General features: G+C 32.1%; 1 long non-coding RNA gene across 2 annotated transcripts in view; it reads left to right on the top strand.

Moving 5' to 3' along the window:
• Nucleotides 1-20,027, top strand: part of LOC132671451 (uncharacterized) — a 111,677-nt gene that overhangs the window by 82,106 nt on the left and 9,544 nt on the right. For both annotated transcript variants that reach the window (XR_013557046.1, XR_013557045.1), the window contains exons 2-4: nt 9,895-10,063; nt 11,475-11,614; nt 18,658-18,739. This is a non-coding gene — a long non-coding RNA (uncharacterized LOC132671451). The remainder of the gene's footprint in view (nt 1-9,894; nt 10,064-11,474; nt 11,615-18,657; nt 18,740-20,027) is intronic.

Raw genomic sequence — 20,027 nt, 5'->3', positions numbered from 1 at the left:
ATTTACTTTCATTTAGATTAGAAGTTATATATAAATATAATTTATGTACAATTTACCGCTTATTTTGTAATTCTTCAAATGATTTCCTTGATTAATTTACTCAAAAGATGGTATATCATGTATCTTTATAGAAAACAGGAATTAGTTCATCTATTATCACAGTAAGTATGTATACCAATCTTCTTTTAGAACCATTCATTTCCTCTCCCAGGAATACATTTACTGTCACAAAAAATAAATGAAAAAATGTTCTATAAATTAGCTGACTACTTTAAACATTTTGGTTCTTATTTTATAACCATCTCATGTTTTGATAGTAAAAATGATCTAAACTTGGTAACTTCTCTATCGATTTCCATAAACAGAAAGCATATTAGTATTTTTCAAACCATCATAGCATCTAAAAGCAAAGAGGATGTACCTAGTGTGATAACACAGATTTAGTAAAGTTGATTGTGAAAGAAGGCTAAGCAGTTTTCGTATATTCCAAAGATTCCTTCACTGTCGATTAAAAATGAAGTTTTTTATATGATGAATAATGGAATAGCATATGAATGCTAATGGAAAGGAGCTGAGAGAGTAGACCCAATTTCTAATATATTATGTGGAATCCTGGCAGTAGGCCATAATGAAAGTGCTCAATTTGTACCATTATGGGAGTTCCAATGTGCCTTCAATATCAATCCAATAGCCCACTATATCACCTTTCTTTTCCATTGGCTAGGATGTACTGTAAAGAAACAAAATATGTTAGCATTGCAGAATCAGCAAAACTTTGTGGGGCTATACCTTTTAAAAAATTAGATCCTTTTCTTACCTTGAATGACTCAGAAGTTTTAATTTAATGAAATCATTAGCCTACAACATAAAGCCAATACTTAGGAGGGAAGTGTATGATTCAATCTTTATACCTCTTCCATCTAATATTTTTATTGTTGTACATAAAATGTTGATTTTTGAATGATCCTTTTAAGCTTTAAACTGTTGATACTGAGCTCTACATGCCTAACCTTCAAATATACATTACACATTGGGTTATATCAAAGGGTGGTTTTAATCTTTGAGTTTTTATTATAAAATATGCTCTGTGTACTTAAGGAATTTAAAAGTTTTTTTTAATTAATTTTTTAATGTTTATTTATTTTTGATAGAGAGAGAGAGAAGGAGAGACAGAAGTTGGGGTGAGGGGGACAGAAAGAGAGGGAAACACAGAATCCGAGGTAGCCTCCAGGCTCCGAACTGTCAGCACAAAACCCAAGGTGGGGCTTGAACTCACAAACTGCGAGATCATGACCTGAGCAGAAGTCTGATGCCTAACCTTAACCCTTAGCCACCCAGGTGCTCTGATAATTTAAAAGTTTTAAAAGAACATTTAAAGACTTAAAATTTTAATAACCCATAGATAAAATTTATGTATATGTATCACAGAATAAAATGTGAAAATCAAACGGAATGAATAAATCATGTTCTATGGGATTCAGGAAAGGAAAAACAGATATTCTATTGAAGACAGAATAAAAGTTCTTCATGGAAAGATTTTGCATTTGAATTTGACCTTGGATAATTATTTGGACAGGGAAACAGAGCCTGAATAAAATGGAGCATTAAAATGGACAACAGAAAATCCAGCTATGTCTCACCAATAAGTTATCAAGAAGAGTCACAAGCAATAGCACTCTGACCCGTAGAGAGGGTCACAAGCATAAACAGAGATCCACTCTGGGATAAAGGTGTAAATGGAAGACTTAAGAAAAAGGTGAAGCAGGAACACTAAATTAAAAAAATATGTATTTTTTACACCTAACTGTACAAGATAACTCTAAAAGAATTTTATGCCAGTGATGCATTGGAAGTAACTAGAGCAAAACAAAACAAAACAAAATCTTACCTCTGCATTATATTGACTAAATTCCCACAATATCCATCAAGCAGGAAAAAAATGTATACCCTTTTCCAGGAATGAATGCTTTAAGCCTCAGTCTCTGCTATTGTACGTCCAAAATTTTGTGACCAGCACTCAAATAAAATTATAAGAAACAGACCAAAAAAAAAAAAAAAAAGTCATCATACTTTCAAGAGACAAAGCAAGCAGTAAAACCAGACTCAGAGATGAATCCAGATGCTGGAATTACAATACAGAAAATTTTAAATAACTAATACATTGTATAATGTACGTAATGTGTGACATATACATTACATTCTTTAGTAGGAAAAATAGAAAATATGCATGATAGAGAATTTCAGAATGTAACTGAAATAATAAAAATCAAATAGAAATGCTAAAAATGGAAGCTATGGTAACAAACATGATTTTTTTTTGAAAGCTCATGAGTGGATTCACCATAGTTGAGGGGACTCAGGAAACTTAAAAATAGGTCATAGAAATTATCCTAAACTACCTAGAGAAACAGAATTATAAGGAAAAAATAGAAGACAGCATTCAAAATATGTACATGATTGCAATCTCAGAAGAAAAGACAAAGGGAATTAGGAAAAGAATAAATATTTAAAGACATAATGGCTAAAAATCTTCCAAAAAATTCAGATTTCAGATCTAAGAATCATAGTGGACTCCAAACAAGATGGATAACACATACACACACGCACACTCCACACCTAGAGATTTCATATTTAAACTACTGCAAATCAAAGATATAGGGAAAATATCGAAGGTGTTCAGACAAAAAGATCCATCACATACAAGGAAGCATAGATAGTAAACAGGCTTGCATTTTGAAACCGTGCAAACCAGAAGACAATGGAGTGACTGCTTCAAAATATGGAGAAAAAAATAACTCTCAAGCCAGAATTCTACACTGCACAAAAATATCTGGACAAATGAAAGAATAAAAGACTTTTATCCAAGTGAAAACCAAAAGAATTTATTGCTAGCAGATCTATGAGCAGGGGTGGGGGAGAGTAGATTTGATAATGAATTATTTGACTTTGACTAAAAATGCGAAAAATGCAGTGGGATGTGATGTTGATGCCCAAGGAAGCTGTCTGAATAAGGGTTATAAATTTTGGAGGCTAGACAGTTAGAGGAATGTAAAACCATGCCATCATTCAGAGACTGTTTGGAGATTGAGAAGGGCACTAGAATTATTGTATTGAAGTTGAGTCAAGATATGGAAACACTGGATAGACATAATCAAAATAGTTTATGCGAGGGGTAACAAAAAATTGCTCTGGAAACATGGCTAAGTAATCAAGAAAAATAATAGAGAAATACTTCAGCAATTGAATGTGCTTAACTTGATAAATCAGTTAATGCTTTTAAAGTTTATAATATAAATGAAATAGCTCTAGAGAGTATGTTTATGATTATATATTTTGAACATTAAGTTAATTAACCCAATATTAATATATATTAAATACTAAATATGCTTTTAAAAATAAACATATTATATTTTACAATTGTCATATTAATAATATCAACCTAGATTCTTCCACTTGATTCATCAGCTTGCATATGACCTTAGAGTCTGTTAAAATCTTCCTTGCTTAGTATGTTTGAGTTCATAGGAGAATATTCCTTTTTTCTTCTCCATTTCATTCATGTTCATGGCCTTAGTCTCCATCTTGTGGTTGCTTATGAGGTCATTTGAGTGGGGGCCCCAGTATTGTTGAAATATATAGTGTTCATTGTGTCAATGTCAATAACTCTGCTTGTGTTATCTCCCGAGTCTCCCTTTAACATGCCAAAGTGGTACTGATTTCTCAGGAATCCCAAGTGAGTTTCTCTCCAATATCATACCATTGCCTTCTCTCTTTTTATTTTTTATTTTTTTTATTTTTGTGCTCTGTCATATTTACAAGACTTTTTGTGCTCGGTCATATTTACAAGTGGGAAACAACCCACTACAAGTATTCCATGTATTTTCAAATGGAATTGACTTATTGTCTGGTATCACTTGCTTTTAGCCTCAAGAATATTCTTTCCTTCTTAAGTTGGGTCTTAGATTTTATTGATCTGGGATTATATCTACGTCATTTTAATTTTTAAATGTTTATTTGTTTTTGAGAGAGAGAGACTGAGTGTGAGCATGGAGTGGCAGAGAGAGAGGGAGACACAGAATCTGAATCAGGCTCCAGGCTCTGAGCTGTCAGCACAGAGCCTGACAAGGTGCTCAAACTCATGAACCATGAGATCATGACCTGAGCCGAAGTTGGACACCTAACCGGCTGAGCTACCCAAGTGCCCCAATATCTATTTCATTTCATTTGTGAAGGATTATTTAACATTTTGGTTTACTTAATTGTGTCACACATTTATCAGAAGCTGTGTTATTTATTTATGTTTTTTCATTTTTCCCTTCTATGCTTTTCAGGTTGAATGATCACTATTGACTATCTTTGAGTTCATTGATTCTTTCTTCTAACAGCTATTCTGTTAGAATAGCTAAATCTATTATTAAGTCCCCATCATGAATTTTCATTTTGATAGGTGTACTCTTCAATCTTGTCCTTTTAATAATTTCTGTCTATTTATTGATATTCTGTATTTGTTGGACCAGTGCCAACATACCTTCCTTGAGTTTTTTAAGCATGGTGTTCTTTTGTTCTTTGAACATTGTTATAAGAGCTATCTTAAAGTTCTTGCTTACAAAGTACAACATCTGAGGTTCTGTTGAGTGGTTTTTACTTGCATATGGGTCACACTTTCTATTTCTTTTCATATCTTAGAACATTTTGGTAAGAACTGAACATTTTATATATGTAGCAGCTGTGGATACAGATTCAACCCTCCTTTCAGGGACAACTGTGATGTTTTATTTCAAAATACATTCAAAAGTAATCTATTATTTTCTAAATATTAAATAGTATTTTATTAAACATAAGGATTTTATTTATTTCAAGCCCCCTAAACCAAATATTGACTTATCTTTCTAAGTGTCCTCAATAGTGTTTTGGAAAGATTTAATCATTCAGTGATTTATTATTGAGTGAGTCAATATCAAATGTGAAATAATTGTGAAGTATAAGCACATTTATGAAGAATTAGATAAACTACCATCAAATGAATAGTATTATCTCTGTTATAGATTTATTTACAACATTTTAAAATTCATTATTTGGAAAATAACCTCAATTTGTTACTTTTATTGAGTATCTTCAGCCACTGCTAAGAAGAGAACAGATGAATCATTTCTATGCCAGAATGAAAGTCTTTAAATAAATTATAGATGAATACACAAAAAGTCATCGAGTGGGAGAAAACTGATATCTGTACCACTGTGTGATATTTTTTACTCTCCTACAAATTCTCATAAAAAGCTAAGAGTGGAAATATGATTGAGGAATATTTGCTAGGATTATTTTAATATGGTGAGAAATTTTATGACTTTTATGGTATGTTTTTAGAACTCAAGGAATTAGTCAAAGGGAAGTAGAGAACTTACCTACACAGTAAGCATACTCTAATGAAATTTAGTGGAAACTGGGTAATAAAATATTTAAAACATAAAGTCACTTTGGCAAGATAAATTTGTGGGAGTAAATACACAGATGAATAAAACATACCATTTGTAAGTTTCAGTAAGAGTCTTAGTTCATGCTGTTCTGGTCTCTGTTAGTTATTTGTGTTAGTAATTTTATTTTAGTAAGATGATTTACATAATGGCTTAAAAATCATTAATTTCCTTATAGTTCTGGCCTTATGTAGAAGAATATTACTTGGCTGTCCACCTATATAATGGTTTGCGTGATATAAAATATATTCCCTTCTGCCAACTCTCTCCCCTCCTCACTATCTGCCAGAGAACTTTGATTACAACATAATGTTTAAAAGACCCATGAAAAGTTTCACAAAAATTACTTGATAGTGCCATAAATTACCAACACACATAAATATGTGATTAAAATGGGTATTTAGACAATACTAATTATCTAAAACTTTTCTATGTCATTCTCTTTAGTCTTGATGATTGACTTTTGTTGCTCATGATCTTTACTATAATATCTCTAAATTTCTTGAAATGTTTCTCCTATCTTGATCTAATCTGCCTTTAGATCTTTGCAGCTTCTCTATAAGCTGACTCTGGCCTCATGTTTTTATGTCTAATCCATTATGCATCTCTGAAACCAGATTCTCTTTTTCAATTCTCCCTTTAATATTTCTGTTTAGGTATTTCATTGTCATAAGTAGTCTGTGTCCTAGTTTGTGGTATGTAGGTAGCTTCCTTAGGGAAAAAGGCATAAGTTTCCTACAGACTAGAACTAGAGGGCATACAAATGGTCTCATAACCCTATGATAATACCTCTTTTACCATTGGCCCGTTTTTAGTTCCAATATATGTATACTTTCTTTTTCATAACGTAAAAATCAAAGAAATAAACTTGTTCTCCACTGATGCTTTTCACTATGTCTTGCACAAAATAAAGGACAATAAATTTAATGTTTATTTATTCTGCATCTATTCTGTTTCCACTCTACTTTGCTTTATTTGCTGAGTTTTCAAAGACTTTTATGTCTTCATTCAGATCACAGCCTAATAAGGAAATGGGTAAGTTCACTCATAAACTCAGTAGAGGGTAGCCCATGCTATGGTAATATGGTATCATGTGCTTTTCATATTCCGTACTGTCTGGAGAAACTCTAGGCTTCTTCTCTCATTCCTCCTACAATTAAAGCTCTTGTGTAGTTCAAGGAGTTAAGAAAATATTTTTAATGCTGATTAAAGAATTTTTAAATATTTTATATGCAAGTTCTTGATCAGACATGTTATTATCAAATATCTTCCCCCAGATTTTTAATTGTGATGAGGTATAATTTATATATATTTTTTCCTTTTATTTGATCTTTCTTTTGGTATTGAGTATTCACCTTGCCCTAGATTCCTAAAATTTTCTATTTTTCCAGAAGTTTCATGTAAGTACGGATTCCTAGAAAATGGATTAGAACTAAAAATGGACTTACCAAATGACCCAGCAATTGCACTATTGGGCATCAGATAAATAAAGATCTATTTTTACACAAAAAAGTTGTACACTAATATTCATAAAAGCTTGATTTGTAATAACCCCAAACTGTAAATGCCCAAATATCCTTCAATGGGTATGGTTAAACAAACTGTGTGCATCTATAACAAAATACTACTAAGCTATTAAAAAGAATGAACTATATACATACACATAACAACTTCAAAGAATCTTGAGGAAATTATACTGAAGGCATGATTTCACTTGTCTAAAATTTGTGAAATAATTATAAAGAAGGAGAACAAATTAGTTATTGCAGAAGTTAGGGATTAAAGGGAGGGTAGGATATGGATATAAAAACCTAGCACAGCGAGTCTTGTGATGATGGTGCAGTTAAGAATCTTGACAGTGGTGGTGGTGAAGTGAAACTGCACCTGTGATAAAATAATAAACTCACATAGAGCTACACACACAAAGATGCATGTATACAAATCAGTGCACATAAAAGTTGTGAAATCTGAATCTCCATGGTTTATACCAATCTCTATGGTTTATACCAATGTTAACTTCCCAGTTTTGGTATTGCGTTAGAGTTATATCAGACGATAATATGGTGGGGGTGGGGAGGGTAGATGGGATCACCCTGCAGATTTTTTTTGCAATTTATTGTGAATTTATAATTAAGTCAAAATTAAAAAATACAATAAAAATTGCAATTACCAGATTTTAACTTTTAAGAAGGGTGAGAATATGCTCCTACATACTTGTTTTGTAATTTCCCTTTGTACACTTGCTGTGATTAGTCAGCCTTGAATATCAAAAGCATGGTATTGTTGTTCTAGCGGAAACCGCTTTGAATGTTCAGTGTTGTCTAAATATAGCAGTTTCCAGCCTGTGACAAAAAGGAATCTTTAAAAATTTTTCTCCACTTTTGCTGTTTTTCCTTTGTTTCGTCTCCAAACCTACTCTAGCCAATCTAGGCAATGAAACTTTTCCTTGATCTTCCTTCCCCAAATTTACTATATCAAAGTTTATTATATGTACAATTAGCTGTTCCAAAAACCCACACAGGAAAGTGGATTGTAATTATTATTGAAACTGCTTTATTTTGCTTAAAGATGCAAATTGAAGCCAGCATCATCTACTGTACTGTATGTTCATGTGAGCAAGCTTTATATGCCAGCTTAAGTGTTGTTTTTTAATAGCTCATGTTCTAATGAAAATCATCCTTAAATTGTAGATGTAAATATTTTTATCATGACGTTTGATTTACCTCTTCTCAAATTGAAATAAACATGATAGTATATATAAATTGTTCATATCAAAACAAAACCTCATATTCCAAGATGAGATGTTTATCCCCCAAATGTAGGGAGAATTCTATATGTAGGGATGCTAAAGACAAGACTAAGAAGTTCAGAACAGGTAAGGTTTCTTCTGCTTACTCTTGCAGAAAAAGCACTGAAGAGAGGGTGAAATTAACATTTTAATTAAAGGATACTTTGGTAGATAATAAACACAAATGTGTGCAAAGACCTTTCTAGATAAAGGAAAGGATCATAATATAAGTAAAGGAAAACTATAAAATGTGATGTGCTACTGGGCTATGAGACAGAAATTTCCCTCAATAGGACATGTCTAGTAATCATCTAAGTGGGCAAGTCAACTAGTCATTTGGTTATAAAAGTCTAGTGTATATGGGAAGAGGATCTGGAGAACAGACAGGAATTTGGGCATCATCAACAAAGGGATGTTATTTAAAGTGTTGTGACTGGATGATACTACCAAAGATTTGAGAACAGACAGAGAAATGAAGAGACCAAGTACTAAAATCCAGAGAACTCCAAAATTAAGGATTCTCGCAAAAGAGAATGAAACAGGTATGAATAAAAAGGAGAGATCGATGATGTAAGAATGACACCAAAAATGTATGAAGTCCTGCAGGTCAAGCTTAAACTCCAAGTAATTGTGAAAAATATTTTTCAGCCATTCTATCCATAATTTATTGGATAAAAGCCAAGTGTATCTGGTGGAATTATCCATGTGGCCTAGTCTAGTTGGGAAAAATAATGGTACTATTTCCCTTCATTTGGGTTCAAGTCACGACTTGGCCTCCTGAAAGCATTTTAATATTTATTAATAACTAGCTTTAAGTTGATATATTACATACATAGCAATTTATAGAACCTCTCACTAGATCCAAGAGGCAGGATTTGTACCACAGCTCTTTGCTCTGAAACAGTCACAGTTTCAAGATCAATGTGGTTTTTTTTCTTCATGTTATTTGTTAGAAGACTAAAAAAATGTTCACATTAGATTCTCAATAACTAAGAGGATTGAGACAAATTAATTCAATAATAAGAATAGTCTGCGTGCACTCTCCTGTCAGAATGTGTCCCCAAATACTTTATCTTTGAGGGGATTCCTGAAGAAGTGAGGAAAGGTAAAATAAATATTTTTCTTAGAAATTTCTAATGTATATTTGGAAAAGGTCTTAACACTGATAAATGACCTTAAGAACAATGATTTTTGTATACCTTGATCTAGTCACAGGAGGAAAGCTTCTAATTGTGAGCATTTTATCCCAAAATAGTGGGGAACTCAAGGTGGCACAATTTCCCCAGTATTATTTTAAGTGATTAACACTTCAGTTAATAAGCTTCTCTTCTACCCTGATATTATAAAATAATTTAATAAAAACATGGAAACACAAGACCAGACATGCTTTTATCTTAATGAAAAAAGATTATAATTTACTGGCAATTGCTTTCTTTACTTAAATTGGATATTGACTACTGAATTGAAAAATATCACACTTTAATGACAACCTAAATAATTCATGCCCAGTAAAGGAAATAAATTCAAACCAAAGACTCTTAAGGAGACTTTTTAATTATTAACAAACAACATAAACAACTATCATCACCTATAGAAAATCTGAATATTAACCCCTCTCGATATTGTTTTTCAAAGGACAAAGAAGGAAGCGGAGGCTGGGGGACAATCGAAATAACTCTTCAAGTTTATCAGAGTTTCACATATTGGCATAAAAGAGCACCAAGGACTTGGAGAATCCATTTTAATATCATCTATCACCAAACAACACAATCCAAACCCTCAGTTCAGGAAAAACATAAGTTGGGTGAGTAGAGGGAAGTTGAATTGCTTGGGATCCTTGCTTTTGAGCTATGCTAAGTGGTAGATTTTTATGACCTCTGCTCAGATTTACTGATCTTAAAATTTCAAGAATGTATATGATTTAAATGTAGACCTTCTATGACATTTCGAACTCCTGACTATGCTCATAATAACTATTCATTTTTGAGGGTATTGGAACTCCATAACAATGTGGTTTATCAATGGGCCAGAGGATAGTACCCAGGACAAAATTAAAGTGTTTTAAAATAGGAGTATAATTGAGATTAAGGATGTTAATTTGTAGTCTTTGGCTTGAAATTTGAATTATTAAGTACTTAGTTAAGTAAGATGAAATATGTTTGCTATTGTTACTACTGGTATTATTGACAATATCAGAATACTTCCTTCAAATTAAAACACAGAGGAAAACCCAATATATAAAACTGACAGAAGCAGATCTATTCTGTTTAAATTGGTAGATGTAGCTGTGCCTTCCCAGGCCTTACCCCTCACCATATCTCAAGGAAACCATTAAGCATACATGGAATTCAATGTGAAGCCTCTGTATAATGACACGTTATGTGAAAATTGTGTTGTAATAAAAAAAATAAAAATATTTTAGAAAATTAAGACCAGTGCTTGTGTTTGGCTCTATTGTCAGAAAAATAATGCAAAAAAAATCAGTTACCTGATTATTGAGACAAAGTTTTTACTGGATAAATTGACATAAAAAGGAAAAATGAAGATGAAAAAATAATTGCAAAAACAAAAGAAAGAAAGAAGTTTAGTAATTGAGTAGCTAAGCCATTAGTTAAAAAAGGTCTGTATCTGCATATGCTTCTATGATGGTAAGACTAAGGGCTGGTTATTGAGATTCATGTAGAATAGACATATACATGGACTTCATAGATTCCCAGATCTGCTTTTTGCTAGCTATGTGATGACAGGCAAATTACTACACTTGGTTAGCCTCAGATTCTTCATTTTTAACAATAACATCTTCCTCTCCAAATCATTAATTTGTTTGTTTGGCAAATGCTTATTGACCAAATGCTATGGGACAGGCATATTATTATGGATTTTCCCTTTAAAAAAGGCAAATGCATGTCCAGAGCGTCTTTAACATGGAGCTTACAAATTTTAACTAGTATACAATGCCAAGTATTACATGATCACAACTGAGCCAATGGTTCTTCTCTCTCTGTCTCTCTCACTGTGGGATGTGGGTGATCGTCTCCCATGCTCAGATGCTTAGTCTCAGGCCGTGGGGTTTGGCAGAAATCAGTGATTTTTCAGAACATTGGAAGGTGCCCACAACTGGCACTAGTGTATTTTTTGTCACTTCCAAGCACCTATGGACAGTCATTTGCTTTTCCATACAAGAGTAAGCTTAGGAATGCTTTGCTTCATTCTAGGTCATTGGATATAGTTGTACAAAAAGAAAAAGACTCCCTCGAGCCAATATACAGCATTGATTCCATTAGTGATAGTGAAAGTCATTCTACACAATAACCCTCCTCTCTCGTCTCCCTCACACTAACCAAGTTTTTCAAAGGTAAGTGCAAGTTAATTTGCTTAATTTTCTTTATATTTTGTATTGCCCTTACTATTTTGTATTGTATTACAGTATTGTAATCACTTTTATATGAATATTTTTGGGTTGTGGAATGAATCTTCTGAGTTTCCATTATTTCTTCTGGGGAAATTCACTTTGATGTACAAGTACTTTGGATTACAAGCACGTTTCTAGAACTAATTATGCTGGCAAACCAAGGTTTTACTGTGTATACTTTTAAAGAGAAAAGGGAAACAGAGGATGCCATCATAGCATACAACAGGATCCTTGTGAGTATTAACATAAAAGATAACATAAGTAAAGTTTATGTTACAATTCCAGGCCCATTCAGAACTGTCAGTGGTTATTGTTCTTGCTTGTGCTTTGGAGATAAATATGACAGGATGTGTCTGAAAATGTCTGAGTGATTCTTAGTTGGATGTAACCACAAGATACCAATTCAAACGATCCACAAAGGAAAAGTTCTCAAAGGATAAAACAAGCTCTGATTATTCATATTTAATTTGAGAATATAATTTTTAAAACTTTATGAAATGAGAAATATAAAACTAGAGAGAAAGTTGTGAATTTAAGGGGAATATAAATCACAGTCCTTATATATCAGTAGTAGAAATATTAAAAATAGCTGTAAAAGAATGCTATTGTAGTTCTTTTTGCAAAGCAATGATTAAAAAGGAGGCAAAGATTTGATAAAGTTCATTTGGTTATATAATGAAGAGTGAAGTTGGTTTCTAGAGTTCACTTAAATTATCAAAATAAGACACTTAATGGAAGTTTTGATTAAGTGCAAAGGATTGTCAGAATCTAAGAATCAGATAACCATTGTTCAGTTTTTCAAATCAGAAACTCAATATTTCTTTTATTATATTTGCTTTCATACTGTGAAGGCATGAGAATCTTTTTTTTTTTTTTTTTTTTTTTGCTTTATTGGGTAATTTGGGCTAGTCATGAAATTATTCCAGTTATATCTTTTCTTAAAAATGAATCTATTAAGGAAATAAAGAATGTATGAGAATAGACTATATTCAAGTAACTTTTTACTATATTTGTCATCTCCATTATTTTTTAGCCTACGTATAATTATTTTTACCAAAGCATATTGAGAAAATAGATACCATTTTCAGACATCTGTAATTAGACAATAGAAAAGGTAATAGTATTTAAACCAATGTAGATATCACTTAGATTTGGATTCAAAATTAAATAGAAGCCTCAAAATCATGTACATTTATAATTTGATTACTTCATACTTCCAGTTCATCATACCTCAAGATACCAAGACCTAAGATCAAGCACAAAATAAATGTGTAATTAAAAATTAACTATATATTTTTTTCTACTATAGAGAACCAATAAAATAGAAAGTTAGGATGTCTTATATTCTCTAAAGCTAAAATGCCTGCAAATCATTTGAACCAAATGTGTATTTCTTGATTGCTTCCTTTCACACATGGGAAGATGACTTACAAAGGATCTAGATTCCCTATAGGCAAAAAGTCACCACAGAATGAAGAGGCAATACGCAAAGTGTCTCAAAATTGTTTGGCACACCATTCAAGCCTTCTACATTTTGTCCTCACACAGTTTATTTTTAAACATCTGATCTCTTCCTTTTCAGAGTAGGGGAATCTTCTGTTTAATATGCACTGGGGCACCACATGGTTGCCCATCTGTGTGGGTCAGTTTTGAATCACTGATCAGGGCTCAAATTGAGTTGAAAGTTAGCCAAACAGCCAGCAACAATGACCTTCAAACCTGTCGTAGCTGGCTGATGGGAAGCTCTAGGGAATTTAATTTTTTTTAGAGCTTATATCTCAGATTCATGTCTGATTTTTAAAATGAATTCATTTCTCTTATTGATCTTTGCTTTTCTGATATTTAAGTTCTGGAACAATTTTTTTTATGTTTCCAATAGCAGACTCATTTAATAATGTTTTCTGAAAATAATAACTGGAAAAATCAATAAATCAATAAAATAATTTTTATATCTATGCAGTATTCGTAAGAGAAATACTATCTTCTATTTGTTTTCTAAGGTAAAGGAAATTAATCTCTGTCTCTTTCCTGTAATAATAGCTGACATACCCTAATTAATAGATAGGTATTTTTATCATCTAAGATAGACAAAAGCAAATAAAAAAAGTCAAATTATTTAAGTACTTGGATAGATGACCTTTGAAAAATGAATTGAATTTGGCAAAATATGTACATTTTTAAAGTAATCTAAGAGCTAACATTTTCATATCCTTTATTTGCTTTTTAATCTCCCATATTTGAGAAATAGATCTAGGAAATTTCCTAAGGCATAACAAAGCTAAGTGTCTTTTCATGTTCTGTAAAAACCATTTTTATTTTTTATAAAATTGAGAGGAACATTTCCATTTCCTAGATTTTCTGTGTATGCAGCCAGAATAAATTTTATGTTGTCAAATTAAGTACCAGATTATCTCTATAAGAGGAGAGATGATTCTAACACTTCCCTATGTAGATAGTCATCAGAATCATCAATAATCTTTACTTGCCATATCTCATTTTTCTTTTCTCAATTTAAGAAATCTAGGATATGCTACTGACTCTTGTCAAGAGGTTCAGGAACAATAGCAATAAACTCAATAGATTCTCTTATAGGGTAAGATGTTGCTTCATATTTCCTCACCATGTGTTTTTATTCACAACCCAAGTTGAAAGTGTGGCTTCCATTTACAGGACATGATAGAAACATAAAGAAAAAGAGTAGGACCCAAATCATGCAATTTTAAAACCTGTGCTTGGTTATGTCATATGTAATGCTCACTCACCTTTGGTCAGGTCCAGAATAGGGTGGAAAAGTATATTCCTCTTATAAAGGACATAGAAATGGTTGGGAAAAAATAGTTGGTATCAAATATAATCACCACAAGCTTCTATCTTGATTTCATATATTGGTTTCTCCTACATAAAACTCAGTATAGCACCCATTCATGATAAAATCTCTTAGTAAACTAGGAATAGAGGAGAACATTCTCAACTTTATAAAGACTATCTACAGAGAACCTACAGTTAATATTATACTTAATAGAGAAACTTGGAGCTTTCCCCCTAAGATCAAATATAAGTAAAGTCTTTCCTCTCCAGTACTCCATTTTAACACTGAATTGGAAGTCCTTACTAATGCAATAATAAAAGAAAAGGAATTAAAAGTTATGCAAATTGGAAATAAAGAGAGAAAACTGTCTTTGTTCATAGATGGCATGATTATCCACATAGAAAATTCAAATGAATTGACAAAAACATCTCCTGGACCTACTAAGCATTCATAGCAAGGTTATAAAATACAAAAATAATATACAAGATCAATTACTTTCCTATATACCAATAATAAATGAATGGGATTTGACATACCAATAAAAATTTAATACCATTTACACTAGCACCCAAGAAAAAGAAATACTTAGGTATAAATCTAATGAAATTTGTACAAGAACCATATGGGGAAAACTACAAAGATCTGATAAACACAGACAAAGAAAACCTGAAGAAATGGACATATATTTTATATTCATGGAAAGGAAGACTTGATATTATCAAATGTCAGTTATACCCATCTTGATCTATAGATTCAGTGTAATCCCAATCAAAATCTAGTCTATCCATTCCAAAATTTTATCTAGTATATTATTTTGTGGATAATGACAAACTGATATAAAGATTATATGTAAATGCAAAAGGCCTAGAATAATCAACACAATGTTGGAGAAGAACAGAGTTGGAAGACTGACACTGCTGTACTTAAGACTCACTATAAAACTATAGTAATCAAGACAACATAGTATTGGAGACAGAATAGATAAATTGATGAATGGAACAGAATATAATGTCCAGAAATCAACTCCCATAAATTAAATCAATAGAGCTTTGACAAAGGAGCAAAGGAACACAAAGATAGTTTCCTCAACAAATGGTGCTGGAATAACTGGACATCCACATGCAAAAAAAGGGGGGGGGGAATCTAACAACAGAACTTACACTCTTCATAAAAATGAACTAAAAATGGATTGTAGAACTAAATGTAAAACACAAAACTATAAAACTATAAAACTTCTAGAAGATTACAGGAAAAAACCTAGATGACATCAGTATGGAGATGACTTTTTAAACACCCAAAACATGACCCATGTTAAGATAACTGATAAGCTGGGCTTTATTACAATTAAAAAAAAAACTAATGATCTGCAAAAGACAATTTCAAGAGGATGATAAGACAAGCCACAGACTGGGAGAACATATTTGTGAAACGTACATCTGATAAAAGACTGTTATCCAAAATATAAAAAGAGCTTTGTAAAACTCAGCAATAAGAAAACAAAGAATTGAATGGAAAAAAAGTCCAAATACCTTAAGAAATACCTTACCAAGGAAGATATATAGATGGAAAATAAGCATATTCAAAGATACTCCACATCATATGTCTTCAGTAAAATGCAGATTAAAACAATAATAAGATACCACTATATAAGTATTAGAATGGCCAAAATGCAGGACAGTGACAGCACCAAATACTGACAAGGATTTGGAGCAACAGAAACTATCATGAATTGCTGGTGCAAATGCAAAATGGTACAGACACTATGGAAGATACTTTGGGAGTTTCTTAGAAAACTAAATACACTGTTACCATACTATCCAGCTATTGTGCTCCATGCAATCTACTCAAAGCAGCTGAAAATTTATGTCCACAAAGGAATCTGTATATGTATGTTTATAACATGTTTATTTATAAATTGCTAACACTTGGACACAATCAAGGTATCCTTTAGTAGGTGTTTGGATAAACTGCGGTACACCCAATGAAATATTATTCTCCACTAAAAAGAAATGAACTATCCAGCTATGAAAAGACACACAGGAAGCTTAAATGCATATTACTAAGTGAAAGAAACAATCTGAAAAGTCTACATACTGTATGATTCCAACTATATAACATTCTGGAAAAGACAAAAATATGGAGACAGAAAAAAGTCAGAGCTTATCAGAAGTTAGGGGTGAGGGCAAGAATAGTGGGGGATAGGAGATTTTTAAGGAAGTGAAAATACTCTGTATGATATTATAATTATGGATACATGTCATTATACATTTGTTCAAAACAAGGAAAGTGCAATACCAAGAGTGAACCTCAAGGTAATCTATGGACTTTGGGGAATTATGATGTGTCAACTTATTTTCAAGACTATGCATTTATGGAGGACAGGGAATATATCAGAAATCTTTTTACCTTCATCTCAATTTTGCTGTGAATCTAAAACTGCTCTAAAAAATGGAATCTTCAAAAAAAAAACCCCACCTCAATATAAAATCCAAATGGAAACTCTTAGATTCTAATTATTGAGTGGATGTTTTGATGCTTTCTCCAGAAGCAAAGTCTGTTAATAGTTTTGCATGTCTGCTTTTGGAAATTTAAGAATTTTCAACCCTACCTCTGTATATACCCCCCACTTACATTTGATTTATTTTAATTTATTTTCATTTCAAAAAAAAATTTACCAAGGTATGATCATTCTAAATCTGGGTACAACCCCCCCATCTTCTCTCTCCTGGAAAATTGTCATGACCTCCTACCTGATGTCCTACTTTCTGCTCTTGGTCCTACTGTGTATTCTCGATACACTAGCCATACAGTTATGTCAAAGTTAATTATATCATGACATTCTTCATCTCAAAACTCTTCAGTTATTGCTGCCTATTTAATGTATATTTATATATTAATGTAAAGTAACTACAATTTATAAGTGTCTTATTTAAAGATATAACTTATTCCCTTAATTTTTCAAATAAGCCATTTTATAATCAGACCAATTTATCAATATATAAATATTTCCCACATTATTTACTCTTCATTATTTTGGTCACCTTCATTTCACAAATATCTAGTTTTAGACAATAAATTATGCTGCCACCTTATTCTTAACAACTTGTGAAGTTGTAGAAGTCCTATTTTTATTTCAATTCTGATCTTATCTCTTGCTAAACTTCCTTTCTTTTACTCAGTCTGCTCTAGCCACATCCTTTTCCCATCTTCTGCACAGCTAGGCATGTGCATGCTTGCTTCATTGCATATGGACTTATTCTTTCCAGCAGCAGAAAAATCTTTTACTAGATATATCTACGGTCAACCTATTGTTTTTCAAGTATTTGCTCAAATTCCAACTTCTTGATGAAGTCTACCATGGACTCCTATTTAAATTGCAACCAAATGTACCACTACAATTACCTGTATAAACTTCACAGATTTTATTTATTTGGTAGCTTGGTAACTTTATTACTAGATACAACTTGTTTTTGTTTTTACATAGAAAAATGCATAGAGATTTCTTATACCCATAAACAAAGATTTATGGACATTTACCTACATAATAAATTTATTTGCATTTATTTACAATTTTATGTGCATACAATTGTATGAAATGAATTTAAAGTAATTTGGGGCGCCTGTGTGGCTCAGTTAGTTAAGCAGCCCACTTCGGCTCAGGTCATGATCTCACCATTCGTGAGTTTGAGCCCCACATCAGGCCCTGTGCTGACAGCTTGGAGCCTGGAGCCTGGTTCAGATTCTGTGTCTCCCTCTCTCTCGGGCCCTTCCCTTCTCTCACTCTGGCTCTGTCTGTCTCTCTCTCTCTCAAAAATAAATAAAAATTAAAATAATAATAATAATTATGCAATATTACATTGATGAAAACTTGATTGTTTTACTACTTTATTTTTAGAAACCAGGCTGCAACTAAAATCTTTGCTCATGAATCTTTGTATATTTTTGCATCTGTATAATAGATATTTAGAAGTATGATCGCTGACTTAATACTTAAACATATTTTTCATTTTGACAGATGTATTCCAAAAATTCTATATTTGTTCATACTTTGACATTGCAAAGAGGGTACTCATTTCTTTTTACCCATACCAACATTACATATTTTAAATCATTTAAGTTGTTCTATTCTTTATTATTTTTGTGTGAACTACCTGGTCATACTCTTTGTCTTCATCAGGACCATGATAAGCCACTGAGTACCCTTGTTGAAGATAGAAAATAAAGTCTTCTTCCAAGTAGATACAACCTCATGCTGTTTGGTGAGTACAATGTAGACTGGCATTCAGTCCCCTTTGCCACTCAGTAAGCACACTTATACAAAATACAACCCAAGCAACCTTACATGATGACTCTTATTTTCTTAAATTTTGATGTAATTTACCTCATGATATGATAGATAGATAGATAATAGATGATAGACAATGCATATTTATATTATCATGTAAGTATGTATATATATGTATATATGTATATATATGTATATATATATATATATATATATACATATATATATGGCAAATTTTTTTGGTATGTTGCTTCTTTTTTCATGTTATAATCTTTTTTTTTTAAGATTTTATTTTTAAGTAATTTCTACACCTAACATGGGGCTCAAACTCACAATCCCAAGATTAAGAGTTGCATGTTCTACTGACTGAGCCAGCCAGGCACCCCTCATGTTGTAATCTTGTGTATGAAAATTTAATAATCTAAGTCAAAAATGTTTTTTTCTTCTCTTATTTATTAATTAAAATATGGATAGATAGATATGGATTAACATATATACTTTATAGATATTAATTCTTCATAATATCCATAATGCCATTAAACTGTACTTTGTATCTACTAATTTAAGATAACTTCATTATGTATTAATGTACTATATGTATAAACCTTTTTTGTGATACTATATTATTATTTTTTGTACTCTACCATTAATATTATCCTGGTTACTTATTATGCTTCTATTATCAGATTTAGAGAACTGAAATCTTTAGGATACTCTGTCTTTCCATTCATTAGTATAGTATTTCTAAGCATGTTTTTAGAGCTTTTTTTTTTTCTTAAATAAACTGTCACCACTTCCTTCATAAAGATTTCACACATATCTTGGTAACCTTTTCCCTAGGTGTGGTATTGTTTTTTGCTGTCTATGAACCAAGTATTTATCCACGAGACATGCTATCTCATTATTTCTGATAAATGGCAACTATTCATTTTGTATGTTCATTGTATAGCATGCTATCTTGCTGGGCTCCTATATTAATTCCATTAGCTGATTTTCTTTATCTCTTATATGTTCTGTCAGTCTGAACATCCTGCTCGTTAAAATCACATGTCATATTCAGACTCAACACTGTATTCTCCCTTTGAAGAAGCAAATGAAAGGGTGCCTGGGTAGCTCAGTCAGTTAAGTGTCCGACTCTGGTTTAGGCTCAGGTCATGACCTCACAGTTCATGAGATCAAGCCCCGTGTTGGGCTCTGCACTGAGAGTACGGAGCCTTCTCAGGATTCTCTCTCCCCGTCTCTCTGCTCCTCCCCTGCTTGCT

Source organism: Panthera onca, chromosome C1, assembly GCF_046562875.1.
Source record: "Panthera onca isolate mPanOnc1 chromosome C1, mPanOnc1 haplotype 2, whole genome shotgun sequence".
In the NCBI taxonomy this organism is placed as follows: domain Eukaryota; kingdom Metazoa; phylum Chordata; class Mammalia; order Carnivora; family Felidae; genus Panthera; species Panthera onca.
The sequence above is the reverse complement of the archived record's forward strand: the minus strand, read 5'-3'. Positions and strand labels throughout refer to the sequence as shown.